Source organism: Chenopodium album, chromosome 3 (assembly GCF_948465745.1).
Source record: "Chenopodium album chromosome 3, dcCheAlbu1.1, whole genome shotgun sequence".
NCBI lineage: Eukaryota > Viridiplantae > Streptophyta > Magnoliopsida > Caryophyllales > Amaranthaceae > Chenopodium > Chenopodium album.
In genome coordinates this window covers 74,562,463-74,575,321 of record NC_137836.1, presented here as the reverse complement: position 1 = coordinate 74,575,321, position 12,859 = coordinate 74,562,463, and the positions used below count along the sequence as shown (strand labels likewise).

Sequence of the window (12,859 nt, the reverse complement as noted above, 5' to 3'; positions counted from 1 at the left end):
GTTGGTTAGTTCGAAAATCATGAACCATAAATATTGCTTCTTGATCTTCTGGTCATGGTCACAATACTCTCTACAACATTATATTGGCATGTATTGTTACATGGTGTCATATGGATTCATAGTAGCGACTTGGTAATTGGTATTTTGACTAGAAGATAAGAAACTCCTTATGGCACCATAAATGACACAATACATTTCTTAAACGGACCTATTTAAAGTTGAGATTTCCCAACCAGTTTAATTTCGTACACAAAGACGAACAAAACACGACAAGACATGACACAATTGTCAGTTCTGAGAGTAGTATTGGTCTATTAGACTATAATTGGGCTGTTAAGATGGGTCATGCCTCCACCAGCCCCTCTCCTATGGCTCCGCCTCCGCCCCTGCCTCATATTGCCATTTCACAAAATCACAATAACTATTTCGTCCCCTTCAATTCCCTAAACAATTACTCCACTATTCTAGGAAAAGATCATGCAACATAACTCTTTTTTATTGTAAGCATATCTTTAGAATGAGTGACTCATGACCAGCATCTCCAATGGCAAGCTACAATGCTTTGTAGCTTGCTATTCCACATCAATTTCTAAACTACAACACTTTTAAGCAACAAATTGTTTCAATGGTAAGTCACAACACATTGTAGTTTGCAAAAAATAAAATTTTAAAAAATAAATAGATAATTATACACATGTTATAATATGAGTGGAGTTTACTAGTCTCTTTTTCAATCAAGCATGTAGCTTGGTTGGGCTACAGTTACTTACATGTTGCTCAATTTTTTGTTCTCCAATAGTAAGCATGTAGCTAGGAACTTTACTAAAATTGCAAACAAATCCTTATAGTTGAATCATTGGAGATGCTCTAAATAAAACTACTAAAGTGGATCAAGGATTTATGACCGAAATCATGCATATGCAACGTGTATATATATATATGATATGATTAAGATTAAGATTAAGGTCTTGACTAATAAAGAATGATACATACTCATTTCGTCTATAAATATCTAATTCCTGGGGGTTTGAATATGTTTTTAATTAAAAATGAAATAGAAAAAAAATACTTCCTCCGTTTTCTTTTACTTGCAACACTTCCCTAAAAAGGAAATGTCACAATACTTGCAACATACTATAAAAAGAAAGTTACTGTAGGGAAAAACTATACTATATCCCTTATTTAAAGCACGTGACCCACTAAATTACACTCCTAACAACCACTCATCCTATTTTAAAGTTTATTATATCATATGTAAACCCCACCTTTTTTAATTACCGCGCTAAAGGGTGTGTTGCATCTAAAAGAAAATGGAGGATGTAAAAATTAAGAGGAAATGAGAATTTCATTAGAGATAAATTTTTTAAATCTTTTTTTTTAGAGACTAAATAGTAAATTAAATCAATACCATAAATGGCATTGAAATTTTGTAAGGAAATTAAATATAGTTTTTTTTTTTTTTTTTTTTTAAAAATTTTTTTTTGGTTGAAGTAACATTTCTAAGTTCGGGGTAAACATTGTTATTTATCATATAAATTTATACTCGTATACAACTTCATTCTCGTATCAAAACAATCAGTGAGCATTTTAAGATCTTTATTTTCCATTTGTGTACGAGTATTTTTTTTATAGGATTTTTTTTTTTTTATATAGCTCAAATGGTTACAGCTTCTTTCCCGGTTTCAAGAGATCTTGGGATCGATTCTCACCTCTGCCCTTGTGACTCTCTAAACACCAAAAAAAAAAAATGTTGTAGTTGCATACGTGATTAATTCATTAAAGCCTTGACCTAATCGTGGCAAGCTTAGGTGAAGATCTTGCATAAGACAATAACTCAGTACAGTAGCTTAAACACTCAATTGCACTCAAATTGTGGAAGCTATGTAATTACTTAATTCACACATTTTCTAGCTGGCGGAGGAAATTTAATTATTTCATCAGAAAAATATCTTGTAGATCTAATTTAATGTGAGGATAAATTTTTTCCACAAAATTTTTATTTTTTTTAATACAGTGTAACAAGATGAATGAATAATCTTGTTAGATAAAGCCATGTAATTACAATAATATTAGATAAAGCCTTGTAATCGCTCCATAATACTTTCTCAGTTATTTTTACTCGTAGTAACATTTTAAACACATTTTTACTCGATTTTGTTAGATTCATCTTAATTTGCATTAATAAAAAAGTTAAGTGGTGAAGGAAGTTTGAGAGGTTCAGACCATGATTTCATATCACGATAATTGTTTTAAATAATTTACTACTACGAAGTTATTTAAAAAAAATGGAGGTAGTATTTAAGTATTCAAAACTGCTTATATTATCTTATGAATACTAACTTCTTATGACTACAAGATGAATGGAGTTTTAATTATGTCACTAAATCACCTCAGATCTTTTCCCTTACCATCAAAACCACCCCCAACTAGTGAAATTAAACCACATCATATCCTAGGATCATGTCGATATGATTGATTTTGTAGGTGAAAAAGAGGAGATTTAGGGTAGTTTCGTGGGTAGGGGAAGGAATGAATCTGGAGTGGTTATGGGCATAATTAACCTTAAAGAGTAAAGACAAATAAAGCTAACATTTGTTAATCAGATCACTAAGGATATCTGATACATTTTTTATATAACTTATGGGTATATGGTGTATTTGAAATAGTCTAGGGGCATATGGTGAATAAGTAAAAATACTCAGGGGTAAATGATGAAAAAATCGGAAAAATTTACTAGTGGTGAAATCTTACATTCTTTAAGGTGAGATTGACTCATCTACTCCTTGCCCCTATCGTTAGTATAGAGAAGATTAAATTTTATGTGCAACTTCACAACTCCCTAACTCCCTAATGTATCTGAAACTATCAAACCATTAAGCTAATATATAAAATTTATTTATTTATTATTTGTTTTTTTATTCGATGCTAACATAAAATTTATGCTCTAAATAAAATTTTATTTCCTTCAATCTTAATAATCACTAGCATTTAACTTTTGTGTTGTCTATGAATCAATTTTAACCATTTTTTTTTTCCAATATATATATATATTAAATAATGTTATCAATAAATAAACAATATAATGTATAATTAATTAACACAAAGTGGATTCTACATACAATGTCGAACGACATGATGAAGGGTTGTTGATATTACACATACATTTATTTACACTGAATCAATAATCAAAATTATAACATCAATTATTCAAAATCATAACATACATTACATAAAATTAAAGCATTTCATACAACAATTGCACCAAACGACAATGACAACCTCAGCAACACAACAACAAAATCAAAGGCTTATTTCAAATATAAAACATAATCCAACAAATTAAAGTAAAAAACAACAATGATAAAATAAATGGTCATAAACAAATAATGATAGCACAATTGTAGCCATTGCAAGGGCGCGCAACTAGTGGGTTCATATCAGATCATATCAGATCAAGTCGAAGTTTTCCAGCAGGTAAAAGAGCAAACACATCTTTTAGTATAAAGATCTAGCTTTGTGGTTGTATCTGGATCACAAACCTCTTGCGCTTCAAATTTTTGTGCTTTAGAATCAATATTGTATACAGTACGGCAATCGCCCTTAACAGTGATGGTCTCGAAATTTTGTATACAAGTTCCAGTGAGCACCTCAATGTTTTTCTCTTCCAAGCAGGCCGTCTTACAATCTTCTTTGCTTTTGCAATTGCCGGTCAGTTTACTGCTGTCCTTGGTGCAGATTTTGGCCTCTATTAATCACCAAATAATTTTATCAAACACGTGCATGGATCAATCCAAATTACGAGGGATCAAAACAATTCCTAACAAGATAAACTTGACAAATATATATATAGCCAATTGACCATATTGGTATAAAAGTTAACACCCTTATGACAGATTGCTCTTTCATCTGAAGAAAAAATAGGGGTAAATGTCACAATTTGTTAATTTATATACCAATAAATCGCCACATGTTAATTTTTATACCAATATGTCATAAGGGTGTTAACTTATATACCAATATGGTCAATTGGCTATATATATATATATATATATATATATATATATATATATATATATATATATATATATATATATATATATATATATATATATATATATATATATATATATATATAAAACCAATTGACTTCTAATATTTGACGTGCATAACTTATCAATAACTTAATACTAAAAGCGAAACCAGTGATGACACATTCACTGGTTAAAAATTTTCCCTCCACTTTTATCTTTCCTTTTTTTCATGAAAAATATTTATAGCTTATAATAATATTTACTTTCCATTTTGACGATAATATTTTTCTATACGCACTCAAACGAAATATTTTTATATGTATATATTTTACAGTAATTAATTTTCTATTATTTTAGTATATAATTGTTATATTAATGTTGTAATTCACTATGTAATTTATTAAAATCCGTGCATTGCACGAGACTTTAACTAGTAAGGCAATACTGGATTAACAAAAAATATTATGTATTGTGTGAGAGAGTGTGTTGCATGCAATGTGTGGGGTTTTTTTTTTTTTTTTTTTGTTATGTTTACATAACTTTTCATATTTATTTACTTATCCGAACTTATTTTTTATGATCGGATAACCTTTATTTCTCCGGGCCTTTTTGTTTTTTTTGTTTTTTGTTTTGTTTTTTATGTAATAAAAACATTTATTTCTCCTAGCGTTTTTGAAAATATTTTACAATAATCATTGATTTTATATATATCTTGCTCTCTCCTTTAATTTGGTCCCTTTGGACTTGAAATGTGGGTGCAGCACAGGTCTTCCCATACCCGACGACGTGAATTAATTTCACTTTCAAGGAGGGGTAAATGAGATTCGAACCCATAACCTCCATGTTACGGTGGCTTCGATACCATGTTAGTGGACTATCTCAACCAAAAGGTTAAACTAATGGTTGAGGCCCGAAAATATGTTGTATACTCTATCAATTACCACCCTCAAAAACCACACCTAATATAAGTCAACCTCAACCATAAACCTGATCAAGGTCATACTATACAGTGAATTTCATACACATACCAGATACACCAAAAACTACTTGGTATAATAGCGCAGCGAAAAGTATATTGTACGTATTAAATAATATACAAGAATAGAAATATTAAATGGTATATCAAGTTTTATTAGAAACATTACGTACCAATTTGAGACTTTTGAGCGTCAGCAACAACATTCAGGATAAGAAAGAGCACAAAGAATAAAGCAAGACTATTGTTGCTCGCCATCATCTATCTAAACTAGCTTTAAGAACTTAATTATGTAATTAATTGTTTGTGAATATGAGATTATCTCTATTTATAATCACATTTTCCGTCCTTATAACTTAAATTATAATACTCCTAATAACACTAATTAATAGCTGGCTAAATTTTTTATAGTATGAACTACCTTGTACTATTATTTATTTTCTAAAGTGCTAATCCTCTTAATATAATTGATATTGTAATATATTTTAACTTTAATTTGATCTTCTCATCAAGTTATGCACGTCTAGGTTGATTTGGACATCATATCCATCTTCTCTGCTATCCCTCATTTCCTCTCTACGTGATGCACATTTCTGGTGAATGTTCTCCATAACCTTAAGAATGGAGAAAATATGTCCGAGACAAAGACTCGATCTAAGCGATTTACGCCTTTTGTTATTCTTAATTACCTCACTTTGAAAGTGATGTACTTAATTATATTATATTAGGGTTTATTTTGTTCACTTTATTTTTACTTATTTCAGGTCTAATAAGTTCAGATAAATTCAAATAAGTTCAGTTCATGGAAAATAAGTTTTGATAAGGGTTGTCCAAGTTCAAATTACAACTAAAATAAACCTTAGTAAGGTCTAATAATTTAAGATCAATTTAGATAAATAAAAATCAGGTGAATAAAACGCACCCTAAGAATAAAACTTGTACAAGTATTTTTGTAATCCTAATTTACTTGCCCAATAATTATTTGGGCATGTTTTGTATAAATTTACATGTCCCATTTTTCTTGTAAAAAATATTTTTTTAACTTATTACTTAAATTGGGAATTAATTAATTTATTTTTTCACCATCATATCATTAAATTATGTGCATAAGACATAATAAAAAATGGAATTGATGGACTAATTTTAATACTCCGTAATATAATTACTCTATGATTTAGATATGATATGATTTTATTTTTAAAATAAACATGAAAAAGATGCTACTGTATGAAGTATTATTACATAAAATTATTAAATTTATATTATGACCGTCATTTGTCAAAACGAACGTGATTCCAACCTTGGACCAACTAATACCAACCCGTAATACGGATCAGAGTATAACTTTTAGAGTGTCAATTTGACTTGATCATTGCCATTTCACAATAACTAATTCCCTTTCTTAAACACTTATTTTAGGGAAAGATTATCCAATACTGCAATATAAGTACAATTTATCTTAAGCATATTATTATAGTGAACTAGCTTAAGGCCCGTGCCATGCATGCACGGTGAGTCTATTTTTTTTAAGAAAATTAATTATATCCAACAAATAAAATTTGATAAAACTTACAAATCAATAATATAAAAATTATAGTGTCATAATCTATATTAATAGGGAAAGCAACAATTTCTCTAAAAAAATGGATTTTTTTAGTCTGTCCGAACTCGAGAATTTTTTAGGCGGGGCTTGATCAGGTCTAGTGGTCATGCTTATTTATAAATGTATTTTTAATAAACATCAAAAATCAATCGATTGAACAACAAACTAAAATCTCCACTAAAATTATTAGCAAAAGTACAAACATACACAAAATTACAAATAATATATCACCTTTAAATCTAAAAATTCATTTGTTAAACACAACATTTATTTTATAACTATGCTATACTCTATAAATCAATTTGTGATAATATGTACGTATATATAGTAGTAAAATTTCATAAACAAAATTGTAATTAAAGGGGCCGGGACGAAAGGGAGGGGGTCGGTTCGGCGAGGGTGAGGGGTTCCAGGCGGCGGCTGGGGATGGTTGAGGCCGGGAGGGGGTTGCTTCCATGCGAGAGAGAGAAGGAGAGAGTGGTTGACTGGTGGTGGTAAGGGTGATTTTTGTTGTTTTTTGTTTTTATTTATAAATCAACTTAATTATTAAATAGTTATTGAAAGTTATGATTAATTAGAAGAATTAAGGGAAAATTAGTGGTTAATAGAGTGATTAGAGATCTCATGTTGTCTTCAACAAAAATATTTTACAATCTGGTTTCTCCTTTCCAAAAAAAATTTATTAGGTTTTTTTTCAACAAAATAGTTGTAATATATGGTTTTTTCTAACAAAATTTTCAACTTTTACGTTGTCCATGAATCAATTTTAACCATGTTTTTTTGGAAGACTATTCAATGGCTACAATAAAATTGTAGCTATTGTAATTAATTTTAATCTTGACCCTTTATATATTTTTAATGTTCAATCTTGTCCATTCATTAATTGACTTTAATTTTTTTTTTTTTTTTAAAAAAGTATCTTGATTACAAGTAAAAAAAACTGAAGCGAAAATTATGAAATTTGCCATTGATGCATATTCTTGAAATTTTTTAGTTCAAATGATTCTCCCAGCTCAATTAAAAATCAACATTTGATTATAGTTTATCAACAATATAAACCTAATTACCGCATTATATTTTGGAAAATTTGTCAGGAATATTATGACCTTTACCCGGTCTTCCATAAATATTATGACCTTTTGTTTATCCCGGAATAAAATGACCTTTGACAAGGATCTTCTCTAAATAGGACATTTTACATGGTAACCGGGTTTTGCAGGTTAATGGCTAACGTGTAAATGACCTTTGGGAATTTTTGCCATGTAAAAAGATTCCCATTCTTATTCATTTAGCCCCTTTGTTTCTCTCTCCTCTGTTCATAAAAATTTTTAAAAAAAATATGGCTTTAAGAAGGCAATCTTCTGCTAATTCTCTCTCCCCTGTTCAATAATGTACTTTGTTATTGTAATACCAAAAAATTAGCTAGAAGTTGTATTGTGTTAAAGGTTTGACTTTGTATCACCACTTAAGTTGAATAAAATGGTTTCAGTTTCTACTAATTAAGTATTAATTTTGCGAGCATAACATAACAGCATAAAGTGTACATTGCATTGCAAAACAACTTCAGTTTAGTACATCCACCAGTACTTTGTGAAACAAAATGATAATTGTTCATGCAAAATAAGCATAGTGGTTAGTACTTCATTACAGACAAAATGCTGGCAAGGCATTAAACTAAATAAAGGTCTTAGATTTTGTTCACAAAGTTCATAAACAAAAGGCACAAGTGAAGGTCAGATTGCAGTTATTGGGTGGACTGTGATCCTCTTCCACGACCTCTTCCCTTTCTTCTATCCCCTCCTCTAGTGTTAGCCCCCTGCAAAACACAAAAAAAGTTAAAACCTGTTTGATATGCAAAGAATGAAAATATGTGAAGCAATCACATAATTATACCTGTGAAAGTGGTGTCCCATCTGAACTAAACAACACTTCAACTCCTATTGGGACCTGTGAAGAACAAAACAACATTGTTAGGGCCACACTCATTAATAGCAAGATGCATGGTTAAAATAAGTAGGATTTATACCTTAGTCTTGCCTCTGCCAGTGCCTCGTCCAGTTCCTCTCCCTCTTGTTCTCTGTGTTCCTTGACCTGATGCAATAGGTTGGCTAAGAAACACACCTTTTCTAGCAGCTGCTTGGGTTACACCTCTTGCACCTTGGCCTCCTAAGATCATCCTCCCACCCCTACCATTTCCCCATTGTTAACATGCTTGAAGGAACCACCATGCCAAACTTTTATACTAACCGTACAAAAAACCGCAGACATAATTACCTAAGCATATACAAATACACACTTCACTTTTCACTTCCAACAAAAACACACATCAACCAACTATATCAATATGATTCAAATTATTAAAATCAACATAAAACATAGCTATCAGCCCTAAATTACTCAAATTTTAGGCTAAAATTACAAACAAAAACAACAATAACAACAAGTACTTCATCTAACTACACAAATTTAACAAAAAAAATCAATCTTTAAGCAATATCGCACTTCAATTGGTCCTTAAGCATAATCCCACTACAATCCCACCAACAAATCCCAAATTAAAGTAACAAAGACTTACCTCAGTACCATAATTTCGGCTCGAACTTCTTTAAATACCAACTTTGCTTTTGCTCACCAACAATCGCTCCAATAATCTCCGGAACACTCCAATTGCATGCGCAATTTAATGACCCTGAGCAATTTTGTGGTTAAAACGTGTTTACATGAATTGCCTTAATAGGAAAATTCAAAGAGGGATGAAAGAGACTGGGAGAGGCAAAGAGAGAGTGAAATTAATGGGTGTTTGGGTAATTAATGCCACGTAGACTTCATTTGGAGGGAAATAGAAGTCAAGGGTTGACCACCCACCTAAAGAGCAAGTCACAACCGGTTAAAGGTAAAATGTCCTATTTAGAGAAGATCCTTGTCAAAGGTCATTTTATTCCGGGATAAACAAAAGGTCATAATATTTATGGAAGACCGGGTAAAGGTCATAATATTCCTGACAAATTTTCCTTATATTTTACAGCTTCACAAGGCCCTTAATTTTGCATCAAATTTATCAAAAAAATAAATCATCCTCAGATCCATTAAAGAAAACCAGAAAAAGAGAGGGAAAAAAAGAAGAAGATGATAAAAAAGTAAAAAATAAAAAAAAATGTAAAATTTGTCTATAATTTTCAAGAAACCTATGATATCGAAGATGGAAAAATTGAAAACATCAAGTAAGATAAATTAGAAATTTCATCTCGACCAAAATTTCTGGTATTAAAAAAATTAATTTTTTTTTATTATTATTTTTTTTAATACTCGTAACCATATTTTAAAGTCAACTAAATGGATGGATATGATGAATTTTATTAACAGAAATTTCACCAAATGTCCCTGAGTTATTTTTTTATTCACCATATACCCATGAAACTTTTTAAATACACCGTATACACTTGATTGAGTTTCACAAAAATGTCACCATATGCCCTTAATGACTATTGGCGGTTAATTCCGTTAGTCATTAAGGTTAACTATGCCACGTGGAATGCTGCAATTGGTTCTCTTTTAATTAATATAAAAAAACAAAAAAAAAGAAATTAACCCCCCCCCCCAGCCACCCCCTCCCCTACTAAACCAACCTCGGCCCTTGCCAGAGGCCGCCGGCACCGATGGTCCCCCAACCCAATCTGGAACCGATGTTGGTGGTCCCTATCTTCCAGCGAGGCGGCCAACCCCCACCCTCGACACCCCCTCCCCAAATCCCTAACCCATGACACCCTTTCTCCTCCCCTAAAACCACCCCTATCCGCCAACATCTTTCCGGAAACAACTCTTGTCCCCTATCCTTCACCCTAAGCTAAATCGACCACCTCCCACTACAAGAAAAATCACTTTTCGTAGCGATTATTTCGTAGCGATTGTTCAATCGCTACAATATGCAAGTATGTTTGTGAAATAATTAAGGATGTCGTATCATTTTTACAATCGCCATGGTATTCCCATATAAAATCGATACAGAAAGCATAATAATACATATCCACACTATTTTTACACATTTATATAATTTTGAGAAATCGTATCATTTACAATCGCCACTAAATCCTAAAAATCGATACGAAAAGCCTTTTCAACACTAGATATATAAATATTGTTTGACAAAGAATACATAAAATATGTTATAGCTTATTGGTAAAACATTTAATATAAGAGTATGAGGTTGCATGCATGTTCGAATCTTGTAAAGATCATACACATGTTTTTTTTTTTTTTGAAGAAAATGAGTTAAACATTTATAACGATTGTAATCGCTACAATAATCACCACGATTGGATGTAGTTTTTTGTATCGATTATTGAGGCCAACCCCAGCGATATTGAAAACCACTACTAAAGGCTAAGGCAACGGGGGATATTGTATCGAATGACCATTCGTTGGGAAAGCTTTTTGTTGCAATTACAATCGATACTAAAGGTTAAAATAATCGCTACGAAAAGGTTATTTTCTTGTAGTGTCCCTACAACCGCCACCCGCCAGCCTCCCCACTACACTAGCGCCGCCCCTTCCACCAACCCCGCGCTGGTGCTCGCTCATTCCCTAAACCACTGCACCGTTTTCCCTCATTGCTTTGAATCGCAAAACCCCTCCCCGCCTAACAACCTGAGCCGAAAATCTGGAAATCATACCCAAACCCCTTCGTCGGTAGCCTAATCCCCTCCCCCACACCGTTGCTGCCCACCTAAGTCAAAAACCACCACCTCGAACATTAAAACCCCAAAATTAAGACCCTAGGTTTCAATTTTTGGGGTTTTTGATTTTGGGATTCGATTTGGGGGTTCATGGGTTGGAGATAGCAGGGGGAGGGGGATTTGGGTTCGCCGGAACAGGGAGGGGCGATATCGCCGAAGGGGGGAGGGGATTCGGATGCCGACGTGGCCTGGGGAAGGGAGGGATTTTCGAGGGAGAAAAGGACATTTACAAATCGAGGGAAGGGTGGATGGGTTGCGTCACTGACGCGGGCTGGCTGGGATGGTCGCCGACGCAGTGGTTCAGGGCTAGGTCGCTAGCGCGGTGGGGATAAGCTGCTGAGACTTGGGTGGTGGCGGTGGCAGTAGGCTGGTTGTTGGGATTGGGTTGTGGAGGGGTGGGGTTGGCTTTTTTTTAAGGAAATTTTGCAAAAAAACCACCTTTTAAACCTTATTTTTTGCATTTAACCACCTTTTAAAAAAAATGTTGCAAAAAACCACCAATTTTAAAAATTTTGTTGCAAATTACCACTTTTTTAGCCAAATTTATCAATTGTTTTACATTAAATTGGTGGTAAGTTGCAAAAAATTTTTTAAAATTGGTGGTTTTTTGCAACATTTTTTTAAAAGGTGGTTAATTGCAAAAAACAAGATTTAAAAGGTGGTTTTTTTTGCAAAATTTCCTTTTTTTAAAAAAAATTACTAAATAAATATATTTAAATCTTATTAATTGAAAGACAACCAATAAATTAATGCCACGTGGTATACTTAACCCTAATTACTAACGGAGTTAACGTCCGTTAGTCATTTGGGCATGTGGTGACATTTTTATTAAATTCAGGAGTATATTGTGAATTTGAAAGTTTTGATGGGTATTTGGTGAATAAAAAAATAACTCAAGGGCATTTGGTGAAATTTCCGTTTTTTTAATTAGAGGGTTGTGATTCACTCAGTTACAATGGCCACAATTTTATTATAGCCATTTGAAAACTGTCCTTTTTTTTTTTTTTTTTAATTTTTTTTACAATATATTAAAGGAAAATTTCACATTTGCTACCAGCAAAAGGACCCTGTTTCACATTTACTACATCGCGCTTTAATTTTTTATTTTAAATTGTTACCACCTAAATCAGAGTTTTTTTTTTAAAAATCACTACCACTTGACAGACACCGTTACTATTTCCGTTACCACCCAACCACCGTCCTGCCACCACTCCTTCCCACCCACCACTTCTTCTCACCCACCAACTGTCAATCCACCGTCACTGTTCAACATCAAACCACCACAACCACCACTCACCGTCCAGCCAACCGTCCATGACTTCCTGCCATGCATTGATAGAAGCTTAAATGTGAGAAAAAAATGAATGCTAAAAAAAGAGGGATATCTAATCATCAAGAGTTTGATTATTGCAGAAGTATACAGATTATGGCATCATTAAACTATTTATATAATATGAAGCCAATACAATTTTTGTTTTTTGTTTTTTTTTTGAAAAGTGAAGCCAATACAATATAA

General features: G+C 32.3%; 1 long non-coding RNA gene across 1 annotated transcript; it reads right to left on the bottom strand.

The window, feature by feature from the left end:
- Positions 1-8,354: 8,354 nt before the first annotated feature.
- Positions 8,355-9,477, bottom strand: LOC145616828 (uncharacterized). Its single transcript, XR_014107678.1, has 3 exons — positions 9,186-9,477; positions 8,504-8,884; positions 8,355-8,426 (listed from the first exon to the last, which is right to left on the bottom strand). It is a non-coding gene; the product is annotated as an uncharacterized LOC145616828 (long non-coding RNA).
- Between the last annotated feature and the right edge of the window lie 3,382 nt (positions 9,478-12,859).